This window comes from Equus caballus, unplaced genomic scaffold, assembly GCF_041296265.1.
Source record: "Equus caballus isolate H_3958 breed thoroughbred unplaced genomic scaffold, TB-T2T haplotype2-0000437, whole genome shotgun sequence".
Taxonomy (NCBI): domain Eukaryota; kingdom Metazoa; phylum Chordata; class Mammalia; order Perissodactyla; family Equidae; genus Equus; species Equus caballus.
The window spans coordinates 5,638,902-5,653,223 of NW_027222394.1; positions in this window are offsets into that span (position 1 = coordinate 5,638,902).

Below are 14,322 nucleotides of genomic sequence, written 5' to 3' on the forward strand. Positions count from 1 at the left end.
TTTCTGGCGTGCTCGGCAGGTGCTTCCGGTGTCATTGGCATGTGGTTCCGGCATGTCTGAGGGGTGGTTCCGCCATGCCCGGCAGGTGACTCCGGAGTGTTCCCCAAGTGGTTCTGGCATAGCCGGCTGGTGATTTTGCATGTCCGGCAATGGTTCCAGCGAGTCGAGCCGGTGGTTCCGGCATGTCCGGCAGGTGGTTCCGGCATGCCCGGCAGGTGATTCCGGAGTGTCCGGCATGTGGTTCTGGCACCTCTGAGAGGTGGTTCCGGCATGCCCGGCAGGTCATACCGGAGTGCTCGCCAAGTGGTTCTGGCGTAGCCGGCAGGTGATTTTGCATGTCCGGCAATGGTTCCGGCGAGTCGAGCCGTGGTTCCGGAATGTCCCTCAGGTGGTTCCGTCATGTCCGGCAGGTGGTTCCGGCATGTCCAGCACGTGGTTCCGGCATGCCCGGCAGGTGATTCCGGAGTGTCCGGCATGTGGTTCTGGCACCTCTGAGAGGTGGTTCCGGCATGCCCGGCAGGTGATACCGGAGTGTCCGGCATTTGGTTCTGGCACCTCTGAGAGGTGGTTCCGGAATGCCTGGCATGTGATTCCGGAGTGTCTGCTGAGTGGTTCTGGGGTAGCCGGCAGTTGATTTTGGCGTGTCCACTAGGTGGTTCTGGGGAGTGGATCAGCTGGTTCCGGCATACTCGGCAGGTGGTACCGGCGTGTCCAGAACATGGTTCTGGCAAGTCTGAGAGGTGGTTCCGGCACGCCCGACAGGTGATTCCGGAGCGTACGCCAAGTGTTTCTGGCGTACCCGGAAGGTGATTTTCGCCTGTCCGACAGGTGTATCTTGCGAGTCGAGCAGGTGGCTGAGGCATGCTCAGCTGGTGCTTCCGGCGTCTCTGGCACGTGGTTCTGGTGTGTCTGAGAGCTGGTTCTGGCATCTCCGGCAGATGATTCCGGAGTGTCCACCAAGTGGTTCTTGTATACCTGGCAGGTGATTTTGGCGTGTCAGGAAGTCGGTTCCGGCTAGTTGAGCAGGGGGATCAGGCATGCTCGCCAGGGTGTTCAGGCGGGTCTGGCAGGTGGTTTCGGTCTGTTCGGGGAGTGGTTCCGGCATCTCAGGCTCATGGTTCTGGCACGTCTGAGAGGTGGTTCCGGCCGGCCCGACAGGTGTTTCCATGGTGTCCGCCAAGTGGTTCTGGCACAGCTGGCAGGTGATGTTGTCGTGAAGGCAGGTGGTTCCAGCAAGCCCGGCAGGTGATTCCGAAGAGTTCACCAAATGGTTGTGGCGTAGCCAGCAGGCGATTTTGGCGTGCCCAGAAGGTGGTTTTGGCGAGTCGAGCAGGTGGTTCTGGCGTCCTCGGCAGGTGGTTCCGGTGTCATTTCCATGCGGTTCCGGCATGTCTGAGAGGTGGTTCCGCCATGCCCGGCAGGTGATTCCGGAGTGTTCCCCAAGTGGTTCTGGCGTAGCCGGCAGGTGATTTTGCATGTCCAGCAATGGTTCCGGCGAGTCGAGCCGGTGGTTCCGGCATGTCCGGCAGGTGGTTCCAGCATGCCCGGCAGGTGATTCCGGAGTGTCTGCCGAGTGGTTCTGGCGTAGCCGGCAGTTGATTTTGGCGTGTCCACTAGGTGGTTCTGGGGAGTGGATCAGCTGGTTCCGGCATACTCGGCAGGTGGTACCTGCGTGTCCAGAACATGGTTCTGGCAAGTCTGAGAGGTGGTTCCGGCACGCCCGACAGCTGATTTCGGAGCATCCGCCAAGTGTTTCTGTCGTAGCCGTCAGGTGATTTTCGCCTGTCCGACAGGTGTATCTTGCGAGTCGAGCACATTGCTGAGGCATGCTCAGCTGGTGCTTCCGGCGTCTCTGGCTCGTGGTTCTGGTGTGTCTGAGAGCTGGTTCTGGCATGTCCGCTAGCTGATTCCGGAGTGTTCACCAAGTGGTTCTTGTATACCTGGCAGGTGATTTTGGCGTGTCAGGAAGTCGGTTCCGGCTAGTTGAGCAGGTGGATCAGGCGTGCTCGCCAGGGGGTTCAGGCGGGTCTGGCAGGTGGTTTCGGTCTGTTCCGGGAGTGGTTCCGGCATCTCAGGCACATGGTTCTGGCATGTCTGAGAGGTGGTTCCGGCCGGCCGGAGAGGTGTTTCCGGAGTGTCCGCCAAGTGGTTCTGGCGTAGCTGAAAGGTGATGCTGGCGTGACCAGCAGGTGGTTCCAGCCAGCCCGGCAGGTGATTCCGGAGTGTCTGCCATGTGGTTCTGGCGTAGCTGGCAGGTGATGTTGGCGTGTCCACTAGGTGGTTCTGGGGAGTGGATCAGCTGGTTCCGGATTACTCGGCAGGTGGTACCGGCGTTTCCAGAACATGGTTCTGGCAATTCTGAGAGGTGGTTCCGGCACGCCCTACAGGTGATTCCGGAGCGTCCGCCAAGTGTTTCTGGCGTACCCGGCAGGTGATTTTGGCATGTCCGACATGTGTTTCTTGCGAGTCGAGCAGGTGGCTCAGGCATGCTTAGCTAGTGCTTCCGGCGTCTCTGGCACGTGGTTCTGGTGTGTCTGAGAGCTGGTTGTGGCATGTCCGGCAGATGATTCCGGAGTGTCCACCAAGAGGTTGTGGCAAACCCGGCAGGTGATTTTAGCGTGTCAGGTAGGTGGTTCCGGCAAGTCGAGTAGGTGGTTCCGGCGTGCTCGGCAGGTGGTTCAGGCGGGTCTGGCAGGTGGTTTCGGTCTGTTCGGGGTGTGGTTCCGGCATCTCAGGCACATGGTTCCGGCACGTCTGATAGGTGGTTCCGGCCGGCCCGACAGGTGTTTCCATGGTGTCCGCCAAGTGGTTCTGGCATAGCTGGCAGGTGATGTTGGCGTGACCGGCAGGTGGTTCCGGCATGCCCGACAGGTGATTCCGGAGTGTTCGCCAAGTGGTTCTGGCGTAGCCGGCAGGTCATTTTGCATGTCCGGCGGTGGTTCCGGCGAGTCGAGCCGGTGGTTCCGGCATGACTGGCAGGTGGTTCCGGCATGCCCGGCAGGTGATTCCGGAGTGTCCGGCATGTGGTTGTGGCACCTCTGAGAGGTGGTTCCGGCATGCCCGGCAGGTGATACCGGAGTGTTCGCCAAGTGGTTCTGGCGTAGCCGGCAGTTGATTTTGGAGTGTCCACTAGGTGGTTCTGGGGAGTGGATCAGCTGGTTCCGGCATACTCGACAGGTGGTACCGGCATGTCCAGAACATGGTTCTGGCAAGTCTGAGAGGTGGTTCCGGCACGCCCGACAGGTGATTCCGTAGCGTCCGCCAAGTGTTTCTGGCGTACCCGGCAGGTGATTTTGGCATGTCCGACAGGTGTTTCTTGCGAGTCGAGCAGGTGGCTCAGGCATGCTCAGCTGGTGCTTCCGGCGTCTCTGGCACGTGGTTCTGGTGTGTCTGAGAGCTGGTTCTGGCATGTCCGGCAGATGATTCCAGAGTGTCCACCAAGTGTTTCTGGTATACATGGCAGGTGATTTTGGCGTGTCAGGAAGGTGTTTCCGGCGAGTTGAGAAGGTGGATCAGGCGGGCTCGCCAGGGGGTTCAGGCGGGTCTGGCAGGTGGTTTCGGTCTGTTCGGGGAGTGGTTAAGGCATCTCAGGCACATGGTTCTGGCACGTCTGAGAGGTGGTTCCGGCATGCCCGGCAGGTGATTCCGGAGTGTCCGGCATGTGGTTCTGGCACCTCTGACAGGTGGTTCCGGCATGCCCGGCAGGTGATTCCGGAGTGTCCGGCATGTGGTTCTGGCACCTCTGAGAGGTGGTTCCGGCCGGCCAGACAGGTGTTTCCTGAGTGTCCGCCAAGTGGTTCCGGCGTAGCTGAAAGGTGATGTTGGCGTGACCGGCAGGTGGTTCCAGCCAGCCCGGCACGTGATTCCGGAGTGTCTGCCGAGTGGTTCTGGCGTAGCCGACAGGTGATTTTGGCGTGTCCAGTAGGTGGTTTTGGCGAGTCGAGCAGGTGGTTCTGGCGTGCTCGGCAGGTGCTTCCCGTGTCATTGGCATGTGGTTCCGGCATGTCTGAGAGGTGGTTCCGCCATGCCCGGCAGGTGATTCCGGAGTGTTCGCCAAGTGGTTCTGGCGTAGCCGGCAGGTGATTTTGCATGTCCGGCAATGGTTCCGGCGAGTCGAGCTGCTGGTTCCGGCAAGTCCAGAAGGTGGTTCCGGCATGCCCGGCAGGTGATTCCGGAGTGTCCGTCATGTGGTTCTGGCACCTCTGAGAGGTGCTTCCGGCATGCCCGGCAGGTGATACCGGAGTGTCCGGCATTTGGTTCTGGCATCTCTGAGAGGTGGTTCCGGAATGCCTGGCCTGTGATTCCCGAGTGTCTGCCGAGTGGTTCTGGCGTAGCCGGCAGTTGATTTTGGTGTGTCCAGTAGGTGGTTTTGGGGAGTGGATCAGCTGGTTCCGGCATACTCGGCAGGTGGTACCGGCGTGTCCAGAACATGGTTCTGGCAAGTCTGAGAGGTGGTTGCGGCCTGCCCGACAGGTGTTTCCATGGTGTCCGCCTAGTGGTTCTGGCATAGCTGGCAGGTGATGTTGGCATGACCGGCATGTGGTTCCAGCAAGCCTGGCAGGTGATTCCGAAGAGTTCACCAAATGGTTGTGGCGTAGCCGGCAGGTGATTTTGGCGTGTCCAGCAGGTGGTTTTGGTGAGTCGAGCAGGTGGTTCTGGCGTGCTCGGCAGGTGCTTCCGGTGTCATTGGCATGTGGTTCCGGCATGTATGAGAGGTGGTCCCTGCATGCCCGGCAGGTGGTTCCGGAGTGTCTGCCGAGTGGTTCTGGAGCCAGCCCGGCAGGTGATTCCGAAGAGTACACCAAATGGTTGTGGCTTAGCCGGCAGGTGATTTTGGCGTGTCAGGAAGGTGGTTCCGGCTAGTTGAGCAGGTGGATCAGGCGTGCTCGCCAGGGTGTTCAGGCGGGTCTGGCAGGTGCTTTCGGTCTGTTCGGGGAGTGGTTCCGGCATCTCAGGCACATAGTTCTGGCACGTCTGAGAGGTGGTTCCGGCCGGCCGGAGAGGTGTTTCCGGAGTGTCCGCCAAGTGGTTCTGGCGTAGCTGAAAGGTGATGTTGGAGTGACCAGCAGGTGGTTCCAGCCAGCCCGGCAGGTGATTCCGGAGTGTCTGCCGTGTGGTTCTGGCGTAGCTGGCAGGTGATTTTGGCGTGTCCAGCAGGTGGTTCCGGGGAGCTCGGCAGGTGGTACCAGCGTGTCCGGAACATTGTTCTGCCACGTCTGAGAGATGGTTCCAGCATGCCAGGCAGGTGATTCCGGAGTGTCCGGCATGTGGTTCTGGCACCTCTGAGAGGTGGTTCCGGCATGCCCGGCAGGTGACTCCGGAGTGTCCGGCATGTGGTTCTGGCACCTCTGGGAGGTGGTTCTGGCATGCCCGGCAGGTGGTTCCGGAGTGTCTGCCGAGTGTCTCTGGCGTAGTCGGCAGGTGATTCTGGCGTGTCCAGCAGGTGGTTCTTGGGAGTGGATCAGGTGTTTCCGGCATACTCGGCAGGTGGTACCGGCGTGTCCGGATCATGGTTCTGGCAAGACTGAGAGGCGGTTCCGGCATGCCCGACAGGTGATTCCGGAGTGTTCGCCAAGTGGTTCTGGCGTAGCCTGCAGGTCATTTTGCATGTCCAGCGGTTGTTCCGGCGAGTCGAGCCGGTGGTTCCGGCGTGTCCGGCAGGTGGTTCTGGCGTGACCGGCACGAGGTTCTGGCACGTCTGAGAGTTGGTTCCGGCATGCCCGACAGGTGATTCCGGAGTGTCCGCCACAAGGTTTTGGCGTACCCGGCAGGTGATTTTGGCTTGTCTGGCAGGTGTTTCTTGCAAGTCGAGCATTTGGCTCAGGCATGCTCAGCAGGTGCTTCTGGCGTGTGGCACGTGATTCTGGTGTGTCTGAGAGCTGGTTCTGGCATGTCCGGCAGATGATTCCGGAGTGTCCACCAAGTGGTTGCGGCATACCCGGCAGGTGATTTTAGCGTGTCAGGTAGGTGGTTCCGGCGAGTCGAGTAGGTGGTTCCGGCGTGCTCGGCAGGTGGTTCAGGCGGGTCTGGCAGGTGGTTTCGGTCTGTTCGGGGTGTGGTTCCGGCATCTCAGGCACATGGTTCTGGCACGTCTTATAGGTGGTTCCGGCCGGCCCGACAGGTGTTTCCATGTTGTCCGCCAAGTGGTTCTGGCATAGCCGGCAGGTGATGTTGGCGTGACCGGCAGATGGTTCCAGCAAGCCCGGCAGATGATTCCGAAGTGTTCACCAAATGGTTGTGGCATAGCCGGAAGGTGATTTTGGCGTGTCCAGCAGGTGGTTTTGGCGAGTCGAGCAGGTGTTTCTGGCGTGCTCGGCAGGTGCTTCCGGTGTCATTGGCATGTGGTTCCGGCATGTCTGAGGGGTGGTTCCGCCATGCCCGGCAGGTGACTCCGGAGTGTTCCCCAAGTGGTTCTGGCATAGCCGGCTGGTGATTTTGCATGTCCGGCAATGGTTCCAGCGAGTCGAGCCGGTGGTTCCGGCATGTCCGGCAGGTGGTTCCGGCATGCCCGGCAGGTGATTCCGGAGTGTCCGGCATGTGGTTCTGGCACCTCTGAGAGGTGGTTCCGGCATGCCCGGCAGGTCATACCGGAGTGCTCGCCAAGTGGTTCTGGCGTAGCCGGCAGGTGATTTTGCATGTCCGGCAATGGTTCCGGCGAGTCGAGCCGTGGTTCCGGAATGTCCCTCAGGTGGTTCCGTCATGTCCGGCAGGTGGTTCCGGCATGTCCAGCACGTGGTTCCGGCATGCCCGGCAGGTGATTCCGGAGTGTCCGGCATGTGGTTCTGGCACCTCTGAGAGGTGGTTCCGGAATGCCTGGACTGTGATTCCGGAGTGTCTGCTGAGTGGTTCTGGGGTAGCCGGCAGTTGATTTTGGCGTGTCCACTAGGTGGTTCTGGGGAGTGGATCAGCTGGTTCCGGCATACTCGGCAGGTGGTACCGGCGTGTCCAGAACATGGTTCTGGCAAGTCTGAGAGGTGGTTCCGGCACGCCCGACAGGTGATTCCGGAGCGTACGCCAAGTGTTTCTGGCGTACCCGGAAGGTGATTTTCGCCTGTCCGACAGGTGTATCTTGCGAGTCGAGCAGGTGGCTGAGGCATGCTCAGCTGGTGCTTCCGGCGTCTCTGGCACGTGGTTCTGGTGTGTCTGAGAGCTGGTTCTGGCATCTCCGGCAGATGATTCCGGAGTGTCCACCAAGTGGTTCTTGTATACCTGGCAGGTGATTTTGGCGTGTCAGGAAGTCGGTTCCGGCTAGTTGAGCAGGGGGATCAGGCATGCTCGCCAGGGTGTTCAGGCGGGTCTGGCAGGTGGTTTCGGTCTGTTCGGGGAGTGGTTCCGGCATCTCAGGCTCATGGTTCTGGCACGTCTGAGAGGTGGTTCCGGCCGGCCCGACAGGTGTTTCCATGGTGTCCGCCAAGTGGTTCTGGCACAGCTGGCAGGTGATGTTGTCGTGAAGGCAGGTGGTTCCAGCAAGCCCGGCAGGTGATTCCGAAGAGTTCACCAAATGGTTGTGGCGTAGCCAGCAGGCGATTTTGGCGTGCCCAGAAGGTGGTTTTGGCGAGTCGAGCAGGTGGTTCTGGCGTCCTCGGCAGGTGGTTCCGGTGTCATTTCCATGCGGTTCCGGCATGTCTGAGAGGTGGTTCCGCCATGCCCGGCAGGTGATTCCGGAGTGTTCCCCAAGTGGTTCTGGCGTAGCCGGCAGGTGATTTTGCATGTCCAGCAATGGTTCCGGCGAGTCGAGCCGGTGGTTCCGGCATGTCCGGCAGGTGGTTCCAGCATGCCCGGCAGGTGATTCCGGAGTGTCTGCCGAGTGGTTCTGGCGTAGCCGGCAGTTGATTTTGGCGTGTCCACTAGGTGGTTCTGGGGAGTGGATCAGCTGGTTCCGGCATACTCGGCAGGTGGTACCTGCGTGTCCAGAACATGGTTCTGGCAAGTCTGAGAGGTGGTTCCGGCACGCCCGACAGGTGATTTCGGAGCATCCGCCAAGTGTTTCTGTCGTAGCCGTCAGGTGATTTTCGCCTGTCCGACAGGTGTGTCTTGCGAGTCGAGCACATTGCTGAGGCATGCTCAGCTGGTGCTTCCGGCGTCTCTGGCTCGTGGTTCTGGTGTGTCTGAGAGCTGGTTCTGGCATGTCCGCTAGCTGATTCCGGAGTGTTCACCAAGTGGTTCTTGTATACCTGGCAGGTGATTTTGGCGTGTCAGGAAGTCGGTTCCGGCTAGTTGAGCAGGTGGATCAGGCGTGCTCGCCAGGGGGTTCAGGCGGGTCTGGCAGGTGGTTTCGGTCTGTTCCGGGAGTGGTTCCGGCATCTCAGGCACATGGTTCTGGCATGTCTGAGAGGTGGTTCCGGCCGGCCGGAGAGGTGTTTCCGGAGTGTCCGCCAAGTGGTTCTGGCGTAGCTGAAAGGTGATGCTGGCGTGACCAGCAGGTGGTTCCAGCCAGCCCGGCAGGTGATTCCGGAGTGTCTGCCATGTGGTTCTGGCGTAGCTGGCAGGTGATGTTGGCGTGTCCACTAGGTGGTTCTGGGGAGTGGATCAGCTGGTTCCGGATTACTCGGCAGGTGGTACCGGCGTTTCCAGAACATGGTTCTGGCAATTCTGAGAGGTGGTTCCGGCACGCCCTACAGGTGATTCCGGAGCGTCCGCCAAGTGTTTCTGGCGTACCCGGCAGGTGATTTTGGCATGTCCGACATGTGTTTCTTGCGAGTCGAGCAGGTGGCTCAGGCATGCTTAGCTAGTGCTTCCGGCGTCTCTGGCACGTGGTTCTGGTGTGTCTGAGAGCTGGTTGTGGCATGTCCGGCAGATGATTCCGGAGTGTCCACCAAGAGGTTGTGGCAAACCCGGCAGGTGATTTTAGCGTGTCAGGTAGGTGGTTCCGGCAAGTCGAGTAGGTGGTTCCGGCGTGCTCGGCAGGTGGTTCAGGCGGGTCTGGCAGGTGGTTTCGGTCTGTTCGGGGTGTGGTTCCGGCATCTCAGGCACATGGTTCCGGCACGTCTGATAGGTGGTTCCGGCCGGCCCGACAGGTGTTTCCATGGTGTCCGCCAAGTGGTTCTGGCATAGCTGGCAGGTGATGTTGGCGTGACCGGCAGGTGGTTCCGGCATGCCCGACAGGTGATTCCGGAGTGTTCGCCAAGTGGTTCTGGCGTAGCCGGCAGGTGATTTTGCATGTCCGGCAATGGTTCCGGCGAGTCGAGCTGCTGGTTCCGGCAAGTCCAGAAGGTGGTTCCGGCATGCCCGGCAGGTGATTCCGGAGTGTCCGTCATGTGGTTCTGGCACCTCTGAGAGGTGCTTCCGGCATGCCCGGCAGGTGATACCGGAGTGTCCGGCATTTGGTTCTGGCATCTCTGAGAGGTGGTTCCGGAATGCCTGGCCTGTGATTCCCGAGTGTCTGCCGAGTGGTTCTGGCGTAGCCGGCAGTTGATTTTGGTGTGTCCAGTAGGTGGTTTTGGGGAGTGGATCAGCTGGTTCCGGCATACTCGGCAGGTGGTACCGGCGTGTCCAGAACATGGTTCTGGCAAGTCTGAGAGGTGGTTGCGGCCTGCCCGACAGGTGTTTCCATGGTGTCCGCCTAGTGGTTCTGGCATAGCTGGCAGGTGATGTTGGCATGACCGGCATGTGGTTCCAGCAAGCCTGGCAGGTGATTCCGAAGAGTTCACCAAATGGTTGTGGCGTAGCCGGCAGGTGATTTTGGCGTGTCCAGCAGGTGGTTTTGGTGAGTCGAGCAGGTGGTTCTGGCGTGCTCGGCAGGTGCTTCCGGTGTCATTGGCATGTGGTTCCGGCATGTATGAGAGGTGGTCCCTGCATGCCCGGCAGGTGGTTCCGGAGTGTCTGCCGAGTGGTTCTGGAGCCAGCCCGGCAGGTGATTCCGAAGAGTACACCAAATGGTTGTGGCTTAGCCGGCAGGTGATTTTGGCGTGTCAGGAAGGTGGTTGCGGCTAGTTGAGCAGGTGGATCAGGCGTGCTCGCCAGGGTGTTCAGGCGGGTCTGGCAGGTGCTTTCGGTCTGTTCGGGGAGTGGTTCCGGCATCTCAGGCACATAGTTCTGGCACGTCTGAGAGGTGGTTCCGGCCGGCCGGAGAGGTGTTTCCGGAGTGTCCGCCAAGTGGTTCTGGCGTAGCTGAAAGGTGATGTTGGAGTGACCAGCAGGTGGTTCCAGCCAGCCCGGCAGGTGATTCCGGAGTGTCTGCCGTGTGGTTCTGGCGTAGCTGGCAGGTGATTTTGGCGTGTCCAGCAGGTGGTTCCGGGGAGCTCGGCAGGTGGTACCAGCGTGTCCGGAACATTGTTCTGCCACGTCTGAGAGATGGTTCCAGCATGCCAGGCAGGTGATTCCGGAGTGTCCGGCATGTGGTTCTGGCACCTCTGAGAGGTGGTTCCGGCATGCCCGGCAGGTGACTCCGGAGTGTCCGGCATGTGGTTCTGGCACCTCTGGGAGGTGGTTCTGGCATGCCCGGCAGGTGGTTCCGGAGTGTCTGCCGAGTGTCTCTGGCGTAGTCGGCAGGTGATTCTGGCGTGTCCAGCAGGTGGTTCTGGGGAGTGGATCAGGTGTTTCCGGCATACTCGGCAGGTGGTACCGGCGTGTCCGGATCATGGTTCTGGCAAGACTGAGAGGCGGTTCCGGCATGCCCGACAGGTGATTCCGGAGTGTTCGCCAAGTGGTTCTGGCGTAGCCTGCAGGTCATTTTGCATGTCCAGCGGTTGTTCCGGCGAGTCGAGCCGGTGGTTCCGGCGTGTCCGGCAGGTGGTTCTGGCGTGACCGGCACGAGGTTCTGGCACGTCTGAGAGTTGGTTCCGGCATGCCCGACAGGTGATTCCGGAGTGTCCGCCACAAGGTTTTGGCGTACCCGGCAGGTGATTTTGGCTTGTCTGGCAGGTGTTTCTTGCAAGTCGAGCATTTGGCTCAGGCATGCTCAGCAGGTGCTTCTGGCGTGTGGCACGTGATTCTGGTGTGTCTGAGAGCTGGTTCTGGCATGTCCGGCAGATGATTCCGGAGTGTCCACCAAGTGGTTGCGGCATACCCGGCAGGTGATTTTAGCGTGTCAGGTAGGTGGTTCCGGCGAGTCGAGTAGGTGGTTCCGGCGTGCTCGGCAGGTGGTTCAGGCGGGTCTGGCAGGTGGTTTCGGTCTGTTCGGGGTGTGGTTCCGGCATCTCAGGCACATGGTTCTGGCACGTCTTATAGGTGGTTCCGGCCGGCCCGACAGGTGTTTCCATGTTGTCCGCCAAGTGCTTCTGGCATAGCCGGCAGGTGATGTTGGCGTGACCGGCAGATGGTTCCAGCAAGCCCGGCAGATGATTCCGAAGTGTTCACCAAATGGTTGTGGCATAGCCGGAAGGTGATTTTGGCGTGTCCAGCAGGTGGTTTTGGCGAGTCGAGCAGGTGTTTCTGGCGTGCTCGGCAGGTGCTTCCGGTGTCATTGGCATGTGGTTCCGGCATGTCTGAGGGGTGGTTCCGCCATGCCCGGCAGGTGACTCCGGAGTGTTCCCCAAGTGGTTCTGGCATAGCCGGCTGGTGATTTTGCATGTCCGGCAATGGTTCCAGCGAGTCGAGCCGGTGGTTCCGGCATGTCCGGCAGGTGGTTCCGGCATGCCCGGCAGGTGATTCCGGAGTGTCCGGCATGTGGTTCTGGCACCTCTGAGAGGTGGTTCCGGCATGCCCGGCAGGTCATACCGGAGTGCTCGCCAAGTGGTTCTGGCGTAGCCGGCAGGTGATTTTGCATGTCCGGCAATGGTTCCGGCGAGTCGAGCCGTGGTTCCGGAATGTCCCTCAGGTGGTTCCGTCATGTCCGGCAGGTGGTTCCGGCATGTCCAGCACGTGGTTCCGGCATGCCCGGCAGGTGATTCCGGAGTGTCCGGCATGTGGTTCTGGCACCTCTGAGAGGTGGTTCCGGCATGCCCGGCAGGTGATACCGGAGTGTCCGGCATTTGGTTCTGGCACCTCTGAGAGGTGGTTCCGGAATGCCTGGCATGTGATTCCGGAGTGTCTGCTGAGTGGTTCTGGGGTAGCCGGCAGTTGATTTTGGCGTGTCCACTAGGTGGTTCTGGGGAGTGGATCAGCTGGTTCCGGCATACTCGGCAGGTGGTACCGGCGTGTCCAGAACATGGTTCTGGCAAGTCTGAGAGGTGGTTCCGGCACGCCCGACAGGTGATTCCGGAGCGTACGCCAAGTGTTTCTGGCGTACCCGGAAGGTGATTTTCGCCTGTCCGACAGGTGTATCTTGCGAGTCGAGCAGGTGGCTGAGGCATGCTCAGCTGGTGCTTCCGGCGTCTCTGGCACGTGGTTCTGGTGTGTCTGAGAGCTGGTTCTGGCATCTCCGGCAGATGATTCCGGAGTGTCCACCAAGTGGTTCTTGTATACCTGGCAGGTGATTTTGGCGTGTCAGGAAGTCGGTTCCGGCTAGTTGAGCAGGGGGATCAGGCATGCTCGCCAGGGTGTTCAGGCGGGTCTGGCAGGTGGTTTCGGTCTGTTCGGGGAGTGGTTCCGGCATCTCAGGCTCATGGTTCTGGCACGTCTGAGAGGTGGTTCCGGCCGGCCCGACAGGTGTTTCCATGGTGTCCGCCAAGTGGTTCTGGCACAGCTGGCAGGTGATGTTGTCGTGAAGGCAGGTGGTTCCAGCAAGCCCGGCAGGTGATTCCGAAGAGTTCACCAAATGGTTGTGGCGTAGCCAGCAGGCGATTTTGGCGTGCCCAGAAGGTGGTTTTGGCGAGTCGAGCAGGTGGTTCTGGCGTCCTCGGCAGGTGGTTCCGGTGTCATTTCCATGCGGTTCCGGCATGTCTGAGAGGTGGTTCCGCCATGCCCGGCAGGTGATTCCGGAGTGTTCCCCAAGTGGTTCTGGCGTAGCCGGCAGGTGATTTTGCATGTCCAGCAATGGTTCCGGCGAGTCGAGCCGGTGGTTCCGGCATGTCCGGCAGGTGGTTCCAGCATGCCCGGCAGGTGATTCCGGAGTGTCTGCCGAGTGGTTCTGGCGTAGCCGGCAGTTGATTTTGGCGTGTCCACTAGGTGGTTCTGGGGAGTGGATCAGCTGGTTCCGGCATACTCGGCAGGTGGTACCTGCGTGTCCAGAACATGGTTCTGGCAAGTCTGAGAGGTGGTTCCGGCACGCCCGACAGGTGATTTCGGAGCATCCGCCAAGTGTTTCTGTCGTAGCCGTCAGGTGATTTTCGCCTGTCCGACAGGTGTATCTTGCGAGTCGAGCACATTGCTGAGGCATGCTCAGCTGGTGCTTCCGGCGTCTCTGGCTCGTGGTTCTGGTGTGTCTGAGAGCTGGTTCTGGCATGTCCGCTAGCTGATTCCGGAGTGTTCACCAAGTGGTTCTTGTATACCTGGCAGGTGATTTTGGCGTGTCAGGAAGTCGGTTCCGGCTAGTTGAGCAGGTGGATCAGGCGTGCTCGCCAGGGGGTTCAGGCGGGTCTGGCAGGTGGTTTCGGTCTGTTCCGGGAGTGGTTCCGGCATCTCAGGCACATGGTTCTGGCATGTCTGAGAGGTGGTTCCGGCCGGCCGGAGAGGTGTTTCCGGAGTGTCCGCCAAGTGGTTCTGGCGTAGCTGAAAGGTGATGCTGGCGTGACCAGCAGGTGGTTCCAGCCAGCCCGGCAGGTGATTCCGGAGTGTCTGCCATGTGGTTCTGGCGTAGCTGGCAGGTGATGTTGGCGTGTCCACTAGGTGGTTCTGGGGAGTGGATCAGCTGGTTCCGGATTACTCGGCAGGTGGTACCGGCGTTTCCAGAACATGGTTCTGGCAATTCTGAGAGGTGGTTCCGGCACGCCCTACAGGTGATTCCGGAGCGTCCGCCAAGTGTTTCTGGCGTACCCGGCAGGTGATTTTGGCATGTCCGACATGTGTTTCTTGCGAGTCGAGCAGGTGGCTCAGGCATGCTTAGCTAGTGCTTCCGGCGTCTCTGGCACGTGGTTCTGGTGTGTCTGAGAGCTGGTTGTGGCATGTCCGGCAGATGATTCCGGAGTGTCCACCAAGAGGTTGTGGCAAACCCGGCAGGTGATTTTAGCGTGTCAGGTAGGTGGTTCTGGCAAGTCGAGTAGGTGGTTCCGGCGTGCTCGGCAGGTGGTTCAGGCGGGTCTGGCAGGTGGTTTCGGTCTGTTCGGGGTGTGGTTCCGGCATCTCAGGCACATGGTTCCGGCACGTCTGATAGGTGGTTCCGGCCGGCCCGACAGGTGTTTCCATGGTGTCCGCCAAGTGGTTCTGGCATAGCTGGCAGGTGATGTTGGCGTGACCGGCAGGTGGTTCCGGCATGCCCGACAGGTGATTCCGGAGTGTTCGCCAAGTGGTTCTGGCGTAGCCGGCAGGTCATTTTGCATGTCCGGCGGTGGTTCCGGCGAGTCG